At 38.7% G+C, this 23,277-nt stretch overlaps 2 long non-coding RNA genes across 2 annotated transcripts; one reads left to right on the top strand and one right to left on the bottom strand.

Annotated features, from left to right (window-relative positions):
* The first annotated feature begins 323 nt into the window (after window positions 1–323).
* Window positions 324–20,460, top strand: LOC144206905 (uncharacterized). The gene is made up of 4 exons (XR_013328469.1): window positions 324–368; window positions 1,537–1,594; window positions 6,022–6,060; window positions 20,371–20,460. It is a non-coding gene; the product is annotated as an uncharacterized LOC144206905 (long non-coding RNA).
* On the bottom strand, window positions 19,920–22,365 carry LOC144206904 (uncharacterized). Its single transcript, XR_013328468.1, has 3 exons — window positions 22,169–22,365; window positions 21,000–21,080; window positions 19,920–20,915 (listed from the first exon to the last, which is right to left on the bottom strand). It is a non-coding gene; the product is annotated as an uncharacterized LOC144206904 (long non-coding RNA).
* Between the last annotated feature and the right edge of the window lie 912 nt (window positions 22,366–23,277).

Below are 23,277 nucleotides of genomic sequence, written 5' to 3' on the forward strand. Positions count from 1 at the left end.
AAGGTTAAAAGTTAAATGAGCTTGTTCAGCATTTTGTTTAATGTATGATTGTCAAAGTATGTATGTTTCCTTTTAAACTTTGTTTTGAAAGGTTTACATCCTGTTAGTGCCCTGCATTTCAATTTGTCATTTTTGCATGCAAACTAGGAGATTTGCAAAAGTAACATATTTTCCTCATCGGATGAAGCCAAAATTGCATGATTAATGAAAGAAATTAAGCCTACATAAAGTGTGAACATGCAATCTTTAATTTATTGTGAATTTTCTGTTCTATGTTGGCATTCAGCTGGGGAGGATACTGACGCGACAATGACGTCATTAATTGGTGACCATCGGCGTCCGATGACCTCGTTGTAAAGCGTCATAACGTGAGCGTTTTTATCTATTTAAACACTTTTAACAATGCAAACTCTTTACAAAATTGCAATCGAGTTGTTTTAGATCAATCGCCTTTAATGTAAGTAGAGATCAGACAGGATATTGATGATAAAATATGAGTTTGGGATGCCACGTTAAACTATGGCATCTTCGACATCATCTTCAAATAAAAGCTGATCCGTTTGAAAATCGGAACAATTAATAGCATAGTATTTCAAAGTACACGATCCATAAACCATACATACATACTTTTTGCAAGTTTGAATCATTCTCTTTGTATTGGATCTAATTGAGATTCTCAAGACACCCGCCTACTACCTTTCCCCATAAAAAATGACCGCATTTTTTTGAATGAATTATGTTTTTTTTTGTCTTTCCTTGTCATTTTGCATCTCATTCCCCCCGGCATGTTCTCTGCAGTTTTTTTTGTTGCAGTTTCCCGTTGAAGTTTTAAGGGAAAGCCCAAATGTGGGAGAATATTTCGCCATTCCTTTTGTTCACATGGTACAGAACGTTTGAAGGATAGATTAAATACGACGTGAAATACAAAACAAACACAATCTGAAGGCGCTTCCCCTCTTTTTAGCGTCAAAGTTCCTTTTGAAAGCGGTGACAAGTCGTAGGGGGGATCTTGACAGGCAAAGGACATTGACACTCTTGAACAATGGCAATTAATAATAAACGGTGAAGGAGAGATGAGAGACCTTTTGCATCTTCATCGCTAAATCCTCGCTGACGGCCACAGCCGGGCTCATCCTCCTCATCCTCCTCCTCCTCATCCCTTTTTCCTCTTTTTTGTGCTCCTTTTTAATGAGCCCTCGCGCACATACATCCACACATTTCTTATTTCCACTCATTTTGCCATGTTTGCGCCGAGCATTCTCCTCTGACACACACAAGTGCCCTAAAGAGGCGAGATTGCCTCATTCTATCATCACTGGCCTTATTTGGAACGCAGGCAGAAGTCACCAAGGGAGATGAAGAAGAAGAAGAAGAAGAAAAGAGGAGAAAAACACGCAAAATGACGAGGGAGTTGCAAACTTTGGGAACGCTAGTGCCGTACTGCTATGGGAGGGCAACAACAACAACAACAAAATAACATTATTGTGCTACTCTTATTGCAAAAGCATGACTTTTTCTTTTGTTTAACCCTTACAGATCACTCCATCTCATTGGCTGCCATTGACGACATTCGATGTACAAACCATTATGACGGGTATGTCCTTGTTTTGGCCTTCTAAAACTGTCTTAATATTCTGACTTTATTCACATCAAATTCTAATTAACACAGCAACTTTTTGCATGTAAAAATACGCTTGAGTTGTTGCTTACTGCAGCAAAATACAAGTATGTGTGTACGCGCGTGTGTGTGTGTTTGTGTGTCAGACACACGGAGGCGGGTGTGCACTTTTGGGTGAGTTCACAAAATCATTTTCACAGGAGGTAAAAATGACAATGCGGTTGCCTAGCAACACAAAGTCACACGCACGCGCACAGTATAGCAGGCAATGTGACGGAACTCTGCTCCACAATGCAGGATTAAGTGACCTTTGTTTTGATCATAATGCTCATTTTTTGGAGCGTGCGGGCCAAAGTAAGCAAAGCTGTGCACACATAAACATGCACAATGCAAAGCGGGAATGTAAATAAAGGCAGCTAGTGTTGCGTTGCGAGGAAAATCGCTTCAAATCCTCCAAATATTTCTGCTTTATTGTAAAACAGGTACGTTTATTGTCAATTTGTATGACTAAATATGACTTATGATACACTTGTACATGTACATGTGATGACGAGGTTATAACGGGATTAAAAATGTTTTTTTAATGACAACAAATAGCCCCAAAAATGATGATTCAATGGAATCAATTGGTGTATTGTTGTCCAAATTATAGATAATGTATTGTCATGACATTTTGGCTATGTAGCAGCCCTGATGAATGAGTTACATGGGAAAAAGTTGAACTTTGCCAAATTATTTGAACAAAACAAAAAGTTGATTAGGGACTATTTACCTCAAGGGAACCAACACACAACGCAGAAATGTTAATGAAGACAGCTCAGTTTAACGGGCAAATGGAAGGATCAGTTGTTGTGAAGCCGGCTTTACACCAGGAAGATTCATTCCTCTTTGGGTTTGCGAGGGTTGTTGGCATCGCTGGCGTTCCTCGTCCTCCCCCTTTGGCTGCTTTGAGACCTCAGCTGAAAAACAAAACAAGAGAGCATATCGGATGCGGGTTTTCCCGCAGCCCCTGCTCTAAGTCCCCCTGTGTTTTTGCCCCAGCCATTCGGGAACACAAATGCACAGCGTCGTTGGTGCGACAGGGACGAAGATTTGAGACTATGTTTTCAAGTTTTCAAGCTATTTGGAAGTTCAGATGTGTGTAGAAAATATATATAAAAAATAGTCTTTTAAATCATTTGAATTTTTATCGTTATTGACATGCCCGCCTCAGAGTTCTGAGATCGAGGGTTCTATCTGTCATTTAAAGGTAAACATAAAACTCAAAATTGAAGGTGTCAAAGTGGCGGCCCGGGGGCCAAATCTGGTCCGCCGCATCATTTTGTGTGGCCCAAGTAAGTAAATCAGCCAACTTTCTGTTTTTGGATCAAATTCAAATGAAGATTATAGATGTATATTATATTTCCTTATTTTCCCCTTTTTAAATCAATAATTACACTTTTCTTCTTTTTTTTCTTCTTTTGGTGTTTTTAGGTCAAAAAGCATGTTGTAAAATCTAAAAATAAGTCTCAAAATATTTTTGCTTTTTCACTTGAATATAAAATATAATAAGTTTTTTTTTCCATTTCAAATGAAAAACAAATGACTATTAGATGTTTTCCCTTACTACGAACAATAGACGTAACTCGCATAACAGGACTCGGAGTCACGTCAATGCCGGGTGAGTCCTAGTTCGACACGTTCCCCAGTGCAAGAAAAAAAACAGCGGATGCACTGCCAAATGGCATTGGCGCCGATGTACTAATCTCTTTCCTGGGTTTATATAGAAAAGCCCACCGATGCTTGTACAACCGCCACTTTCCTGGCCGCTGCTATCTCACATTCGAATAGGTCTGTAATCTATTTCGCGATTACGCAGCGAATAATTAGCTACAGATGAATATGTGGCGCGCAATCGTTCATTCGCCTTCAGATTATTAATCACTACTCCAGAGCCGATCGGGCTCCTCGGCTGTGAAATTATAGTTCTACTTTGGCAAACAACAATAATAGATGGTACCGGCTCCAACGGGGCGAATGACATGAAGAAAAGCAGAGAAAGAGAGAGCCAAAAGAGCCCCGAATAATAAGCTCATTCGCAAAGAGAAAGGGCATGTCAGGTACCAATATGTAGAATATTTCAATGGACTGCTTCCTAAATTATTTGCGGTATTTCTATCCATCCATCCAGTCAAATGGATAAGAATGCAAAACATCCCTTTACGCGTTCTAAACTTAGATGTGTCCTTTTGTTTAAAAAAAAAAAAACACCATTCAAATGGGTTTCATTAATAGCAGTGTCAAAATGTCCTATTTCTTCTGTTTGAATTTAATTGTGTTCCTGTTTGTTAAATAAGTTCAAAATGTCTGAATAGTTTGATAGTGCATTGAGAGGAATGGGATAGTGGCAGACTGTAATATCGTGAAATATCGTATTTTTGTTCAAATAATCGAGATCATAGCCTATCGGCATCAATTTGATTTGATTTCAATCACTTTTATTTGGATTTATTTTTCAATTGTTCAACTAATGGGCTGCTATATAAATATAGATTTTTTTAATATATATTCCGTAGGTTGTACATTTTGGGTGTAAAGAAAACAAACTTTTGTGCTGGTCCGGATTTGTTTGATTAAAAAAAAAAACCCTAAAACAATGTGACCTTTGACCAACCAATTCCTAGCCTTGCTAAATGAAGTAGCCATGTACAATTGTAAAATGTACAATCACACATACAATTTGTACATATAAGGCGCAGTAAGATGATGTTGACTTTATAAAATACAATCTTGTAGGCTTTGCCCACATTTTAGATTTTTTCACATTACACTTATGGTATTGTGGCCTGGCTACCTCCATTGTTTTTAACTGTTATTGCAGACCACCAGTTTGACACCTGAGCAATAATATCACAACTATGGTAAAACTCTCCAATGGCTAGTATGGGGTAACATCCCTCAGCTCATCTCATGTACTGTGTGTAACCCGATGCCAGTTGAATACCAAAAGCCAGTCTAGGTTGTCGCTAGTGTCGTCTCCTACCAGCCACCCGCATTAAATATACATCTGACAGACTGGGGATAAAGAGGCATCAACATGAACAAATGCTTACGCTTATGCAGAAGGGGGAACATGCTGTGGAAAACCTTTTCTGTCCCATATATAATGGATTTGTGTGCACATTCAACCAGTCTTCAACAGTTTTTAACGATCATCTGCGTACACACACCAATGCAACGTTGTGCTCTTCTGGACAAGCATCACATTTATAACCATTAGTTTGCATTTACATATGTCTTGCTGCACATGCATCTTATTTTAGCCATCATATAACGCCCGCCCGGCACACATTATTATATATAATAGTGACGAGCCCAGACGGTCGCTTGTGTATTTTATTCACTGGCATCCTGGCTGTTTGTGTTGTTGTTGCTGCAGTCTTAAATCCCGGGAGTCTTACTGAGAGCCACCACAACTGATAGCCCCCCGCCCCTTTTTCCCCAAAGCAATAATATTCAAAGGTTGGATAGTGGGGTGTTGCTTGGTGTTGCTTGTATTTTACCACTTTGTCTCTGTTGGTTTTTAAAGCCCCTGGAACACTGCGGCGCTCATTTTCATACATATTGCCTGCTCCTTATTGCGCCGGATACACGACGACGCCGTCACACAAAAGGCGAGAGTTATGCGTTACGTAGCCCGACTGGAGAAACGCAAGCCTTTTGAAGCAGCAGAGACGTTGACGTTCTTTTATAAACACACACACGTACACCTCCGGAGGAACTGGAGAGTAGTCAACCTACAACTTGCCGTCCGCTTGGGATTCGCCGGCGAGCCTTTCTTCCTGGCGCTCCAGATGAAAACAAAGAGAAGTTGAAAGGCGGACGTTTTGTAGTACTTTGTCATTGCTAGTCCGTGTGTTAAGTGAAACAATTAACGTTCTGTGTAACGGGAAAGACTTGGAATGGTTGGTTGAGGACCTAGCGATGGCCCCATTGGACCATTTTGCATGGGAGTCGAGTCCTGATATTTGAGAAGTGTATTAAGGAGAGAAACGTTGCTCATCATAATGTTTTTTTCCCAATTTGAGCAAAACTATCCAACATTAAAGTCATTATGAGTGTTATTAACAAAAACTACTTATTTGGCAAATCAGTTGTGCAAAACAATACTCTTGTGTATACATTACATAGAAATATTTATTGCCATAGTTATATAATATAATATATAGTGTAAGACAAAATATGTGTATATATATTTTTGCAATATACTACTTGCAGGCTATTTTAATTTATAGAAGTAATAAAATGGGTTTAATTGAGTCCACTTGATGGCAACTTCTTCCTTTTATCTGTTTAAATAGAAATACACAGTATAGTACTATTATAGTATTGTCTGGTTAAATTCATACTTTTTTTGTTCACAGGTTGACTGCGTTATCAAGTTGCCGCCCATGTTGTTGTTGGTATGTACACTCATTTTTTAACCTTTTCCCGCGTTACTCATGTAGGGATAATAATGAGATTTGATAGGCGTCTTCTAGGCATGTATATGCATTAATCCTTGGGCCAGTATTACATAATAACTGCCTATGGTAGCAAATTCGTGTTACTCATTGCTACCGTTGATGAGGGGTTAGGGTTGCCTTAACCATTTTATAGAGCGGTATTCATAAAAACTACTTTGTGTGTTATGCAGTTATTTCTGTTGTTATTCTTGTATTTTTATCTTTTTTGTTTTTGCTCACATTTATTAACTTATTTACTAAACAACATTCTGCTATTATGAATATCATAAAGCTGTTTATAAGTCTTTTATTAGTAGTCGAGAGTAACAGCAAAGAGAAATTTACAAGAAAAACAGCAAGTTCTCGTGATTCCATGAAATTCGATGTGTAAATAATGTATTTTTTGTTATTATGCACTCTGTGCACGAGGACATTGCTAAAAGACCCTGATATCGGCTAAATGTAAACGGGTCGAAAAACCCTCTCCAAAAAATGGCTTCTACGTTTTTTTTGGGTGACGCAGCGCTGAATGAGGTAAAAAAACCCTCGAGCACATAAGCAGTGATAAAGATGCAACAATGAATTAATTCACTGCACCATTTCAACAAATCAGTAGTGATTGCTTTATTTTCATTCAGAATACTGAAAGTTTATCCCTTTGTGGCAAAGTCAAGACTGTTTTGTGACTCTAGAGTACGAGTTAATGTTGCTTGAAAGCATCTGAGTTTGTTTTGACACTGTGTATGACCTTCTCTGGAGATATTCGTGCGATGCGAATGTGCCAATGGAAAAAACTGGCACTTAGTCACACCAAATAACTGCTGGCAAGGAGAGCAACTCGTATTATCGTCAAGTTGAAAAGGAAAATAACTTCACAACACTTACGCACACGCGCGCCAGATGAATAAAAGCCCAAAAAAGCCAGTTAAATATGACCGTTTCCAAAGGAGTTTGGCGACTTTATTTCTTGCCGTAATCCACATTTGTACCAAAGTCCCTTCCGGGGAAGCTCACGTGGCGGATTAGAAGGTGACATCAGATAAAGCCACACGAGGCGAAAGCATAAAGAGGAAGACAACATCTCCGACGCGCGACACCTTGGGCCAAATCTGCCCAAACAGATAACCGCGACGACGCGGGGGCCCAGGAGGACCTCGTCGTCGCTCCGGTACAAATTTGGCTCGATTTTTATCTCTCCGTTGTTGTTGACATGTTGAGCCTGTCGCGGCCGTTATTCTCCTGAGTGGACCCGCCGTGACAGCGGTAATACCGTTTCATCCACGCTCTTGGGATCCGGGGGCCTTCAGGCAGGACTTACCCGACCTAATTTACCTCTGCGTGCCGACACCATCCCATGGCCTTAAAAGAAACCGCCGAAACTGACAAAAACACGAAATAATGAGAGACATTGGACTAGGAATACTATGAATGTATGAGTTGCTCCTTCTTGACTCGATTGTGCTTAACAAATTGATGTATTGATCCAGATTAACTCGGTATCAAATGCCTACTCCGACATTAGAAATTGTCAACTACAGCGGTACCTCAAGCTTAATTTGTCCCGGATTGAGCTCATGTTTCAATTTACTCGTAACCCAAATGAACGTTTCCCATAGAAATGAACTAAAAACTGATTAATTCATTCCAACCCTTGGAAAAACACCCAAAACAGGATATTGGATTGGATTTATTTGTTCTAATTCACCCAAATATTCTGAAAATGATGCACACAAATGTCCTCACAATAGGATAACGCACGACCACTTGGCAATGAGAAGTAGTATATACTCCTCTCGTATTAGCGATTGCTCTGCCATAGGCAATGACTAACAGGAAAAAAACACTGAAAAAATACATTGCTCCGCCCAGTGCTCATAGAGACATTACAAGAGGGAGTTGCGACCAGAAAGAGAGTTCCCATGATGTTCTTATGAGCAGCCTCTGGCGGCCCTTATATCAAAATTTGTCTCGTATCTCAAGATAAACATCTGCCCGAAATTTTACTCGTATCTCAAATTGCTCGTATGTCAGGGTACCAATGTAGTCGATTACCAAATTAGTCCACAATTAATCTGACTCCATGAAACATTTAGAACCATTGTTCAACACGCTACCATAGAATAGCTTTGTCGTAAAAAGAGGACTGGTACTCGACCTTATGAAGTGTTAAATGTGACAATAGAGACGTTATACAGTCGAACATCTCAAGTTTCGACATGTGTTGGTCCCAACTGAATGTTGTTTAATGAAAAGAAGCTACGGCTCAGTGGTAAACACGACCCCGTCCCACCTTTCTCCGAGCGTGATGCATCCGTGAAATTCAAAGTTAAAGATCATGTCTGTCGCAACGTCCCGTCTTTATTGGAATTGAGTTGTATTTAAAGCCAGCGAGCAAGTTTTTCCTTTGGTAAGACAGAGACACCATCATAAGGAGAGCTTTAAACGGGCGAATCGAGTAGAGGCCTGATTGAAACGCCGGCAGTTTGTTTTGTGCTGGATTTAGACGCAGCGGGACGCGCGCTCGCGACGGCAAAGAGGAAGCAATGCCACGCTGAACTGACTGAGCGCTAACAAAGCACCGGCTCGGGAAAATAAAAAGGAAAGCGGAGACAAACTCTAATGTCACGTCGCACCACTTAACTCACTGTCGCTATAGTTTTACAAATGTAATGAGCATTAGTCTGCCATTGACGGTAGTAGACGTTCAATCCAGTTGGACTGGCGGAGGCCATTAATTGCTTATCAAATGAATATTTTGGAAATATTTTAGGACTGAAAATAGCCGAGATCCTTTAATTTTTGGCATCTAATGTTTTTTATTTATATATTGAAAAATGTTTTTGGCATCTGTTTTAAAAGAAAATGTTTGCATAGTAAAAATAAAAATATATTTAATATAGTTATATATTTTTAAAACTGATTTACATTATTCTTGAATTTGGGGATTTTGGATTTTTAATGAAAACAAGGGAAAATCACGCAAAAATTGATTCTATTTTTAATTGTAAACCTAAGAAAAAACAGTAAAAAAAAAACAATTTTGGGGGGAAATAAAATTGGAAATAAATATTTCATTTTTGTTTTTACATTTGCTTTTACATATCTTGAATATATTGATACAATTCCCCTTTTTTTAGGGGAAAGTGTATATTCTTTAGCGGTCTGCAGTATCAGTACATCCCCAAACGATTCCTCCTGAGCTGAAACTCAAATCTTTCTACGCATATTGATCGCCGCCAACGTTGGCATTCACATTTGAAAAGCCCAGCACCGCCTCAAATGATATTTTTTTTGTCTTAACCCACTAAAATCCTGCTTAAAAAACAGAAAAAAATAAAAAACAAAACCCAAGCCAAGACCAAAAAGCCAGCGTGTTGTCTGATCTCATATCCTCCCGCGGACGTAGTATCGATCCCCCTATCGATAAACAGCTCTGAGCTCTCTTCGAACGCGAGAAGAAGCAGGAAAGAAAAAAAAAGCCAACAAATTACAAGCCTTGCTGCTGAGATAAAAAGGAAATGCTCACCCTGTGTCAGTTTGCACTTGTGACTCTTTGCTTCCTACGCTCCCCGAAATACACCTTGCGTTCAAATCCCATTGCTGAAATTGGACAAAAGAGTCGACGTGTGGTTTTAGAAGCAGCTTAAGCATGTCTTCTTTCTTTATCACACTCTGTTTCTTTTTTTTTTTTCTCTTTCTGGAGCCAGAAGCCAAGTAGCGATACAGAGGATAACAAGCAGCAGAGGTCAGCAAAGCACAAAATTAAAGGGCCACGGGGTCTGATCCTGTCCATTCCTCTCCATCCGGCAAATTGACCTTGGTTGGCTTCCTGCTTATTTCTCGGCCGCAGATAAAAGGCCTGGCTCGCTCTCCGACCGTCCGCCTTCTGTTTGTCGTCACCTTCCGCAAACACCAGACGTTTTTACAACCGCGCTGTGACTTACGATAAAGGTGATTCACTTAAAAGCAGTGAATTCAATGCCGAGGATCACATGGCGGCGAACTAGAGCCTCAAAGTCCTTGTAATTCCTTCAAATATGTTTTTTTTTTTTTTAAACAATTCGCAAATTCAATCGCCTATAGACGTCCAATTTATATGTCTGGAGGGATAGCAAGGATTGTTCGTTTAAACTCAAAGAAAATCACTTTGTCAGAGCAAATTAGGACTGAAATTAAGCGTGGAAGTATTAGCAAATGAACCATTGCCAGTTGGTGTCAAACCCGCGGCCCGAGGGCCTGACATGTCATTTTGTTTGGTCCGCAAAAGTAAATGGTGCACCAGAAAAATCGTGTTTTTTTAGGAAAATGATTTAGAATAAAAGCTTAAAGCCTCTAGAAATCACCAAATATTTACAAATCTCATTTTTCTAAAACTTCAAAGTCTATGATATTTATAGGTTGTCCGTCTTTTTGTGCCCTGTGATTGGCTGGCTGCTGATTCAGGGTGTCCCCTGCCTGCTGTCTGTACTTAGTTGGGATAGGCTCCAGCACCCCCGAGAACCCTGTTCAGAAAATGAATGAATGAATTAGACAAGTTTATTAAGACTAAAATAAAGAATGTACGCCTTTTCAATGAAAAATGACAATAGATAGACAAATTGTCATTAAAGATGTTCAAAATAACTAACGATTAATTTGATTAAATTGATCACTTTCTTGATCTTGATTAGATTTCAGTATATAACTGTTTCTGAATGGGTACTATAAGAAAACTTAAAAGATGAAGCATAGTTATTTATCCATTATTTCTATTATGTGCTTGTCTGTATTCGTTGTATTTCGTGCAGGTTCTTCAATCTCTTCCAATTTATTTTGCGGCATACAGAGAAATCATTGACCATTTTCATAAAAGCTCCACATTTAGAAGAGGCTGGAATCCCATAATTCAGTTTGATGCTTCTTAATCTTGAAGAAAATAAGCATTTTAATCACGGACAATTCCCTCGTCTCGATTTAAGCGGCAGCAGCTGTCGACTGCGAGCGCTTGAGCTTCCTCACGTGGATTTTAGATTTGCACGGGCAAAAATTAAAAAAGAAAAAGGAATAATCCGCAGCTAATCACAACAGAGAGAGAGAGAGAAAACTAGCTTTTGCGATACTTGTCAAAACAAGAATTGGGCTTTTATTGCCAAGCTGACAATGCACCAAATGACTTACTCTCAAGACTGAGAAATAAATGCCTTGTCATATTTTCTTTTGTCTTGATGAATTTGGCCAACGAGTATTTAAACTTTGTGAGGCAGACTCCACCGACGAGGTATCAATCATTTGTCCCGTACCGGTGGGAAGAATCACTTCTACTGCATTTTTTAGTCTTGTGTTGACTGTGTTGTAACTCTTTAGGAGTTGGCAAGTCTGGATGAATTAAAAGCAAATAAAAAAACTAACCTTGGCTCAAGATTTTAGTTGAGAGAAGCCGGAAGCGTTGTGGAATTAACATTTCTACTTGACAGATCATTTCTATTGTCTTTTGTAGAATTATTATGATTGATGGGAGATTTCTTTTAATACATTGGGGGGAGAAAGTGGCCTGTTTTCACAAATTAGTTGAGTACTATTATTAGGACTTCAGAATTAGGTAAAGAAAAATGAAGCTTATTTTTCTGTCTGGTGGTCCTCCTTATTTTTTGTATCGTTTTCATTCTTGAAACGTCAAATGCTTTTAAAGCAAAGAAAGGGAATAACTGTTTTTGGTCGATTTAACTTACTCTGCTTCATAAAGACTGGCATACATTTTATAAGAATTATCTTAATGAATAAAATCTTAATAGAAACAATTACAATGAATATAAATAGAAATCTGCTCTAATTCCCCCTTAAAACCCCTCAAATAAAATTATATTAAGAATACATAGTAGTTCATAAAATTACTTCTATTAAAAAAGGAATACAAATTTCATAATATAATTGCAATATAATCCTTTATTTCAGTATTTTTTTCAATTGAAGAGTATTTTCTTTCAACTTAAGTTAAAAAAAAGTTTTAAAAACTTGATGTCCATTGGCATTAATGACAGCCAATTAGTTGATTAGTCAAGAAAACTTCAAAATTTCAGCAACAATTCCATTTTCATCTTCAAATCTTAGTTGTATTTCTTTTACAACTACTGGCTAATTTCCAGTTCTTAACGAATATCACCAAAATCTATGGAATTCGAACTCTGAATCATCCACATTTTAGCCAAACGTCTCTTACCACTAGGTGCCCGTCAGTTGAATGAAAATGTGAAAGTGAGCGATTGGTCGCAGCGACCATTGGTAAGCTTCCTCTACAATCCATGGTTAAATGTCAAGAGCTTTCACGGATGTGAGCGCAGCGTTAAATATTGCTTTTTGTTTTAATCACGTGCGCTAAACGAAAGCGCTGACCTTTTCAATTCACGGCGCCCGTGGGCGTGTCACCTCGCCGCTTCCCATTGACGGTGATAGACGTCCAATCCATTTCAACCGGCTCTGCTGGCACAACAAAGCATTTCAATTGAAATGTCTGTCATGGCATGTCAAGCCACTCATGATGGATATTTTTCTCTCTACTCGGTCCTCAGAAGCATAATCATCATCATTATTGTTGGCTTCCTTCCCATTTAATCCCACAAGGACACAAATGACATGTAGACATAGGAGGAAGTGACTTTGATTTTCCGCAATAATAGCGCCCGGTTTCCACCTTTCCCTTTTTCCTCAATCACCGCGCCAAAGCCGCTCGTCATTCGCCCGCCGACAGACCCACGCCAAATGAGACCGGAGCAAAACAAGCAATCCGCCGGCTGATTTATGCCGGCCCGCCTACTTGTCATTCTGATTAAATGACTGTCAGAATGGTAGGACGCGCCGGTTACACTCGTAGGACTTGGGCTAGTCGGCGATAATTATTTGGAATGTTGATTAATCTACTATTATTTTTTTAGCAGTAAGGCCACTAATCAGTTCGGGTATAGATCTCGTGTTATTTACCGTTACATTACTCTGGGCTTAACATTTTAATTGCAATTGATAGGCATGTAAAGATATGCCAATTAAAATCGATTGGGGGGGAAAAAAGGTCATCTTTTTGCGGCGCTATTTTGTCGTGATGTTTTTTTTTTATTATTCAAATGTTTCAGCAACATAATCCTAAATAACAAATAATGATGATAATGTGTGGGTTTCCTATCATTGGGCTGTACTTCATTCATATTGCAATACTTGCTCCTGGTAACTGTACTATCATTTTGTAACTGTATTATGTATGATTTCACTAATGCACTTATAGCACTTGGGCCTTTTATATCCATAGTTATGCGGTATATGTATTATGCAGCTTTTTTAAGAATCATTTTTTAGCGTTCAAAAACTGTGTACAATGGTGCCTCGACATACAAGCAATTTGAGATACGAGTAAGATTTTGTGCAAATATATTTTTTCTCCTTTTAGTCAGTGCGAATGGCGTATATAATACTTCTCTTTGGCAAGTGGTCGTGCGTTATCCTGTTGTGAGGACATTTGTGTGCATTATTTTCTGAATATTTTCAAGGGAATACAAACTCAAACAACCCTCATAGGTTGCATATAGAAGTTAGGGTGGAGGTAGGGCAAATAGAGCTAACCTAAGAAGAAAGGTATCAAAATGTAAAACAAAATTAGAATTAAGTTTAGTGTGAGGTTAGAATAAACTTATTTTTGAGTGTTTCTGCATCTTAATCCAAATTCATTCCAATTTGTTTATGTTACAAGCGCGTTGCCATACTAAACTAAGTTCACACAACTTGACAAGTTACTTAAAAGAACTTCAGAATTTCAAGTCTTTGGTTACCATGCATAATAGGAAGTCGACCTACGCAGTGTATATTTTGATTCGTTTAAATGCCGCACCCAAATATCAACTTTAGACCGTTTTACCCGCGCATGTCGGCTTCGGGATAAGCTCGTTGTTCGTCAATGAAGTCTCTGCCCGACACTGTTGCACCGTTATTAGTGGCTCTAATTTAATAATGGCGAGAGGGCTGACAGCTGAGCTCAGTCCACTTTCCTTCTTTAAATGTCAGGACTGTGCTTGACACACACACACACACACACCCTCGTGCGCTCACACATACACACTCTGCACGTACATAGACATTTCCCGGCATTTAATATTCATGCTTTTTACATAACCTTTACGTAACTATGGGACGTGTTGCGATGTGTGTTTGTGTGGGTCTCTTCTCTGTAGTTTCCCTCATTATGAGAAAGCTCTTTAATGTTGGCATCCCAGTGGAGAAGAGTGGGGCTGTGCTCGTGTGTGTGTGTTGTTATTGCAGTGGGAAACACTGGGGCGGGAGCCAGACAGACACTCCTGCTCATGCCGCATGATCTCCACCATGATGACGCCCATATTCGCCTGGCAAAATGGATAGGGCGTCTCACACCGTTAGATACAATGACACCCTTGCATTCAAAGCCAGTCCTCCCAGTTTAAATAAACTGGACTTCTAGTGAAGTCAAGTCACATTGATTTATGTCTAAAGCCCTTAATCACAGCAAATGTCTCAAACGACCCACAGTTGATAAACAATTTTGACATCCATTGATCTGAACCCTATTTTTGTCACTGGCAGGCAATGAGTCAATACTTTTGTATTTATTTGGAGTAGTTTTAAAGCCTCACCTTTATTTTACAAAAAAAAAAAAAACAATAATTTTAGTGGTTTACTTCAATTTGATTCTTTTCTAAACAGGTTGAATGAAAATGATCAAACAGTAGTTATTGTCTTTTTAGTGTAAAGTTATATTCAGTTATTTCAAATTTCTATTTTTTATTTTCTGTATCGTACAGGCCTAGCACCAATTGTGTTATATGTGCGTAGTCTCATTTTAAACCCCTTATATGCCTTTGAATCGAAATCAAATGTTGCCTGACTTCATAATATCGAAAAATATACTTTTGCTTTCCGTATCACAAACACGATATCACATCTAATTTTTTTTTGTCATTTAGTACTTTGAGATAAAGCTTGAATGAATTTCTGCCCATGTTCATAGCACCGACCACATATTTCCCCAATGGAAACACCATCATTCCCATCACGTCCAACCCCTAAAACGCTAACCTGTCACGCACCTATGCATTCAATGTGTGTTATTTTGGAGTGAGTGTGTGCATGCTCTGTTTGCCACTGATAACGCCCCCCCACCACCCAGTAGGAATGTCAGAGTCGCGCGCTGACTCGTAGTCCATCTGCCACTCGCTGTCCGCCCGCCTCGGCGTCAGCCCTGTTTGACCTCGTCCGTTATCAGTGGAGTCCGTTAAAAAAAAAAAAAAAAAGCTCAGTGGAGCCATGGCGGTAGACTTTCGGGGTATGGCGTTCCAAATATCAGCTATATTGTGCCACTAACAGGAGCCTTGCAACCATTACTTGTCCACAGTCACTGAGCCGCCAGCTGGAGTGCCAGGAGGCGTCCTGGTAGGCCGTGTGCCGACCCCCAACCCCAAAAACAAACAAAAACAACAACAACAAAAACAACCAAAACAAATGCACAAGGAGTTTATTTCAATATGTAGTGTTTATCACTTGAATTGATCTTAAAAGGGAGAACAGGGGTATCTTTAAAGGGGATATTTATAATGCATTCATCCATGATCTGCGATTAGATTAGATTAGTTTGGATTAGAATTTTATTTCATCCTGTATTTGGGAAATGTCCTTAGTTGCAGTAGAAAGACAGACACAGAAGACATTGTAGAGCTAGGTAAATAAACTGGAGCCACACAGAGAACGAAAAAAAACCACCAATCCATAGCATAAACAAAACTTTCGGGTCACTTAATCTTGATTTTCGGGTTTTGATTGATAAATTCCTGTTGATTTCAGTTCATTCCTCCATTAATTTTTCCTGTTAATTACTAGTCACTTCCACATAAGTTTGAAGCATTCTTGACTTCCCTCTTAATGAATTTAGTTCATTTATGCAATTAAACTCATTATGGCTCCCAACGTCACTCTAATAATAATAACAATAACACGCTCTTGATTTAAAAAAAAAATCTAATCATAGTTTGTGTTATTTCTTGAGCCAAATGTGTGTATACTAAATAGACAATTAAAGTTATGACTCGCGTGTAAACAGTGTTCATTTTGTATATCCGTACGGGGAACAATGGGTCAATGGAAGTCACGAGTAATAGCAAACAATCTGGCATACTTGCATTTGATTGGATAAAACACTGGCAGCATTGAAAAAAATGTTTTATTCCACTATTGAGAGAATCAAAATGCAATGTTTTTTCCAAATTAATCAAATTGCTCCTAATAAGAGTGTTGTCTTTCTTTTAAAAAGATTGTGTAAAAGCAGGTTATTCCCCAGCAGAGTAGTAACAAATAGAAGCGTAACGCATCTGCCTCTTCACCCGTGGCACTCGCAGACGAGTCGTCCTTTAAAAGAGCTAATGGCTCTGAATGCAGATGAGGACGGATCACGTCACAGGTCAACCGCATCATCAAGCGCTGCCAAAACAAGCGTGGGAGATAAATGAAAATCACGCTTTTTTTGCACAACAATCGCCCCCCGAAAAGTGGATTATGGAAACATGTTGGAAGAAAATGAAACCTACCCAAATTGAATGTAAACAGGCGCTGTTGATGGAGCCTTTGAACAGATTTGAATCCGTTAAAAAAGCACTAGGAACAGACATCCGACACAAAATTGTTCGGCAGTATTTGGGAGTACTTATTTAGATTGAGCTCTTTTGCAATTGATTTACCCACGTTAACTGGTCTTCATGAGAATATCATTCTTATTAAGAGTATATTTGTTTATGTATATATATGTATATGTACATGTAGATATATGTATATATATATATATATATATATATATATATATATATATATATATATATATATATATATATATATATATATATATATATATATATATATATATATATATATATATATATATATAGGTATGTATTTAGATATATGTATATATTTACATATGTATATATATATGTATTTCAGCAACACGCTTATGTATTTATGTATATTTATTTATGTCTAAAATGTGTTTTCCTGTGTTAGTATTCTCACCCTCTTACTACTGTGACACTGAAACTTCCCGAATACAGGATGAATAAAGTAATCTAATCTAATATACAGTATGAATGAAACTAACCCAAAAAAGCAAGCGTTTGACACAACTGATTCAGTCCAAAAGAACACATGACACAAGAGTTGCGGCCACAGCTGTTAGCATGCGGGCATACACGAGCTGTCAAAAAAAAGGCGCTTTGTTGCAACGGTGACACGCTGACAGAGCAAAATACAAATGAGACGCTTTTAGGCTCGCAAGAGCGCAACTCATTCAGCAACACTCTTATCAGAACGGGTGTGGAAATGATGACTTTTTTACTAATTGGCTCAGATGCTTAGGGCAGTCAATTACTGAGCACCCAGAGGAAACCCGGCCTTGTGTTGATTGCTCTCCACTTTTATTTTTATATGAAAAAGCGGCAAAATGACGCATATCTTTGTTTAGCTTGATCACAAAAGATGTCAGATTAAATCAGTGACAAGTAAAATGAGTAACACCTATTCTGACTAAGTGCAAATATTTATTCATTTAAAAATTAATTACTACTGCTTATTCTCATAATGGTCGTGGGGGTGCCAGAGCCTGATTTTATGAATGTGATATTTAGTGCAAATATTGACGTAAATTTAACACCGGGAGCATCATGGGTCATTTAAAAATGGATTCTGTGATATTACGTTGCACGATTCTTGTATTGATTTTACAAGTGAGTTTTTGGTTGAAATAAACATTAGATGGCTACACTTTGACTCGCCTCCACTAGTAAGCAGCAGTCAACCACCTTGCCCTAACATATAATAATAACTGTGCTTTAGAATCAAGTATTTAAGCAGGTTTAGACTAAAGCTGGTGACAGACAAACCTGACAAACATCGTCTAGTGTCATTTTGAGTTAATCGGACACGAATCAAATCGTTATCGGTCAATGACACAAATCGTATCACCAGATATAAGTAAATATACATCCTTATTTGGCACGTTACCCCGGAAAATATCACTCACACTAAGCTAGAACACCACCAACTTTCCTACTCTTCTAACAGCTTTTATTGATTTGCATAAATCACCTCATTGGCTATCATAGACATCACCAGACGTCCAATCGATTTTGAATGATGGCCACAGCCTCTCCCGGTTCAAATAAAGGCCGTGCCAATGTAGCACCACCATTAGCCCACTTTTGTCAATGATAATGTCAGAAATGAAAGCTGTCGTGGCACGTGTGTTTGTCCACGCGTGCCAGTGGCCTCGTGACCCCGCCGCCGTCCCCACCGGTCCGGAGCGGGGATAACACCCCCTCGGAGGCGATGCTCATTAATCATCCCATTGAACACCGGCGTGTGACTGTAACCGGCCGCCTTTTGCTTTCTTCCTTCCTCCTTCGTCCTCTTCATCTTCTTCTTCTTCCACGGCCACGCCGCGTAATGGGGTCACTGCACCCATTTAGCAGAAAGGATGGAGATTTGTGCATGTGTGTGTGAGTGTGTGTGTGCAAGAGAGAGATTAAATAATAAGTAACAAAGTGGGAAGGACAGTGGAGAAGGCAGCAATAATAAAAGGAAGGAAGAAATAATTATAGAGGAGGAGGTGTTTAGAAAGTGTTGAGAAGATGAGGGAGTAATGGAGTCATGGAGGATTAGTAAAGGAGGAGGGGATTGGGGGGGGGGGGGGAAAGTACAGTATTACTTCGTCTTTTTTTTTTTTTTTTTTACATTCTCTTCCAAGAGAAGTTATTAAAACTACAGGTTCGGCGAGAAGTCATTTGGTTGTTCGTATCTCCGTTGTGAATGTTTTAAGTGTACTGCTATTTGGACTTTATCGAATTTAAAGTGTTCGGTAAAGGTCGTTTCGGAATTGGAGAAAGTTATGGCTTCCACAGTCTTGTAAAATAAGCGTTCACTTGTCGGGTTCTCTGCGCCATGTTCATCTAATGGGTATAACTGTCAAAAGCTTGATTGAGTCAACTTACTGGGGCGCTTTTTTTCAATTAATTTATTTGATTTATATTTAGGATTGCAGGGAACTGGGTTTCTTTTTATGAGGGAAATCTTATTTGATGTTTGTTTTATTTCCCAGGAGTAGTTTGCTGTTAACTAATGATTATAATATTTGAAACATTCATTGTTTATTAAAATAAGCCTCAAAGTCAGAAGGGACAACAATTAAACTAATTATAATCATGATAAAAATGAAAAAAAATGTTTTAGTTTGTGAATCTATTTGGTCATTAGGATGCTGGATTAATATAAAAAAAAAAATAAGAAATTTTAAAAAGATGTATTTCAGAAGGTATTCCATAATTATTTTATTTAAAAAAAAATCTAGCTTTTATTTCTCTTTATTTATTGTAGATTTTGTCATTATTCGGACAAGTAAAATAACAAAAAAAAATGCACATTTTTAGTAATTGTTCATTCAAAATCCTCCAATGGCAGAACGACCCACAAAGAGCCTCCACGTTTTAAATTGGTTGACCAGATATGTGGATTGTCGATATGAGTAATCAAATGCTGTGCTTTTGTAAGATGGCGGATGGATAAGGCTACACAATCACTTAAATGTCAAAAAGCAGCTGGGGCAACTCTTTGCAGATCAAAAGTGAGATTCCAGCATTGTGTGCATGACAGAGAGCTCAACTGCCTTCACAAAATGCAGTCTGCAAGATAGCAAAGAAAAAAAAAGGATTCAAAGGATGTAAAGTCATTTCCCCTTAAAATTGACTCTCAATCTAAATATAAAACCTAGAAAATCACACATTGTACACTTTGAAACCATAACCTTCTATTTTAATTAAATTCATTCATTTATTTCACATTGAAAATACAGTCAATATTATGAGTTCAGTAGTCCTCAATCAAGGATGGACAAAAATGTTATAGATTTCATTTTAGCAAGAAACATGGACACGAGGCACATCATTTGCATCCCTAGACCACACAAAATAGTGTGGGGGGCCGTATATAGCCCATGCCCAGACCACCAGATTGATATTTTCTTTTTATTGGAGTCATAAGAGTTCATCATGTATTTATTTTTTATTTTGCTCAAACATAATTAGCAAGAAAAGAAGGATGCTTTTAGAATTTACCTGGCCTGGATGTGACTTTGTATATTTTTATATTACTTATTTATGTTTTTATTTACTGGGAAAGTGCACTTTCTATGGAAATTTAAATTTGGTTTAAAACTAATTGTGTTTTGTTTTTAATCTACAGCAGACTTCAGCCACTTGTTGCAGATGCACAAAAATGTCTGACACTTGAAGTCATCACTCTCACTGGCCACCAATTCTGAGAAACATCTCGTCTCCTGGACCAAAAAAAAAACGTGAGTACCATTTAATCAGTTTTATATTGTACTTTTCAAATGTAGTTTTGGTATGTTGCCATTTTTTTAAGTCGAGGAGGTCACAGCGTACCAAGGAACGATAAAACTAAACTGAGATTCGAGGTATTAAAGCAAAGTAATGCGTTGCAGTCATCCATGTAGGAAGGCATTCCAACACGAGTTAACGCCTCGCACTTGGGACTTTTCTTTATGGTGCGTTGTCTGAGCTCATTTGGAGGAAAAAAAAGGGATGAAGATTAGGTCCTGTGAGGCTTTTGAGGATTTGGGGGGGCATTAGACATAATGGATTTTATGTTGGCCTTTCTTTTTTGGACGCCCTCTTGATGGAGAGAGGTTAGCGGAGACACTGGGAATCAGGAAGTTGGTTTGGCTCGTTCCGTCACGCTCGCCGCTTTCCGCAACCAGCCGAATCCTTTCGAAACAAAAAAATGTCCTTTGCGATCCCCGAGTGTGTATTTAGGCATATTTTGTGTGTGTGTGTGTGTGTAGTTTTTGCCTTTTTTATTTCACACTGCTGTGCCTTTTAGAGAGACGGGTAGGGGGGGAAATGATCAAAACAGCTGCAAGAGGCAAAACCCTAGAGGGGTGAAAAAAATGCAATAAAGTGAAGCGCTGACTCATGGCAAGAATTTGTGAAAAATGAATATCTTTCCACAAAGTAATTATAATTTCCTGTTCATTTGTATTTTGACCTTTGTGACTCAAGTCACTTTCCTAGTCGTAGTGTCACTTTGCTTTGCATACTAAAATGTAATGTTATCAATATACTACCCGCAGAAATGACTACAGTAGTACCTTGGCATACGAGCAATTTGAGAGTGAATTTAGGGCAAATGTTTATCTTTAGATACGACTCAAATTTTGATATACGAGCATACAAGTAAGAACAACATGGGCTCTGTTTTTCTGGTCGCAACTCCCTCGTGTAATGTCTCTGTGAGTACTGGGCGGAGCATTACATTTTTGTAACAAAATTACAATTGAGTTTATTGTAAGCGTATTTTTGAGTGTATTTGCATCATAATCCAAGTTCATTTCAATTTGTTTATGTTACGAGCACGTTGCCGTGCAAAAAGTCATTTGTTCATTTGAGTCACGAGTAAATTCGACATACGAGCTCAGTATTAAGCTCGTATCTCAAGGTACTACTGTATTGTATTTATTTTGTTTGTGACTAAACGATGAGGCAAACATAGATTGTGCAATATAAGTGTAATACCAGATTCAGGATGATTGTCTTGTCCGCCAGCTGTTGTTAATGATTGAAATTTGTCTGTGCATTTGAATGAGTATTCATTAAGAGCAGAATGCACTATGAAGCCATTATGTCGCTAATATTGTGAGCACTGTGTTCCATTTGTTATCGCCCTCAGCTCAAGGAAAGAGCTGTTTCCTTAGTTTCGCTGTCTGTACATAATCATCTGCCAAAGTCTTGGTAGAAACGGTTCATTTTTAGAGGAGATCTCGTTTGTCTGTCAGCGCCATTGGCAAGCAATGAGTTAAAACCACATTGGAGTAGAAAAGCCAGGCCTCACTAAATGGCGGCAAATTGACGAATGACCGCAGGAAACGGTGATAAATCAGACCCGCAAGGTCAAAATATGACCAAACGTCTCGTGTGATGAAAGTGGCGAGATTGATGTTCTTGGAGACGATCCGTCTTACCTGAGTGCGGCCCCTGCGTGTTGTTGTTGTTGTTGTTGTTGTTGCGCTCCCTGTTTAGACAGCGGCAGCCACTTTTCATGGCCGCAGCAATTAGTGATGACAAAATAAAAACAAATTGGATCAGCCCTCCCCGAGTTCATGCGCATATGTATGAGGGAGCAAGTTTGACATTTCAAATGAAACCTTGAAGGCATAACGCTGACATAATGCTTTATGACAAACAGCCAGGGAGCCTTTTTCTATGTTCCACCCACCCACGTGCGTGCCTGCTCGCGGCTGTGTGTACCATCAAAAGACAAAAACAATATTTTTTTGCCCAAAATGAAGTCTTTTATCCGTGGCGCGTGCTTTTCATGACAAAGCCAACCCTCCCGAAAAATCAATTTTAGGGTCGTCGTGTTCAACCTTGGCGGCGGCGGTGTCGTCGCCACCCTGAAAAAGTTGCGAGGAACCAACGCTAAATCAAGTGTGAAGTGTCTTCTCCGGCTTCAGATGTTTGATTCAATAAACGCGTCGGCGTGAAAGTACAAAAGGGGTCCGGGCGCTTTCCCCTCATAAATCACGCAAAAAGAAGATATACTGCGTTATCTACTTCCCCCCCTCCAACGCCGCATCAACACATTGTTCCAAAATACGGCGGCGCCAAAGCCGACTTAAATGTCATTCAGAAACGAGGCGCAAAGTCGACTTTTAGCTCTTCCTGGAAAAGCTAAAAAGCTATTTCAGGGAAGTTGATTGGAGATGATAGCAGGCCCCTCCCAATGCTGAAATTACTCAAAAACTATTTCACCTATTAACTAGGGAATGCATTTTAGGCCACTTTCTGTTGTTTTTGGGGGCAAACCTGGGTCACTTACTTTTGTTCCAAGAGCACTTCTAGCTTATTTCCCATAATAATCTTCTGCTAGGCTTGATTGGTCCCACATTTTTGTCCAAATCCTCCCAACGCCTCTCAATGCTAAATATGAGATTTTTTTAGTATCGTTATCATGTCTTAAATTGTTCTTTTGATTTCTTTATTGAGGAAGAAAGTGTCAACATATCATTTTTAATTAATTTAAAACAGTATATTTTATTTCAAATAGAGAGAGGAAAAATTTGAATCTAGT

Source organism: Stigmatopora nigra, chromosome 13, assembly GCF_051989575.1.
Source record: "Stigmatopora nigra isolate UIUO_SnigA chromosome 13, RoL_Snig_1.1, whole genome shotgun sequence".
Taxonomy (NCBI): domain Eukaryota; kingdom Metazoa; phylum Chordata; class Actinopteri; order Syngnathiformes; family Syngnathidae; genus Stigmatopora; species Stigmatopora nigra.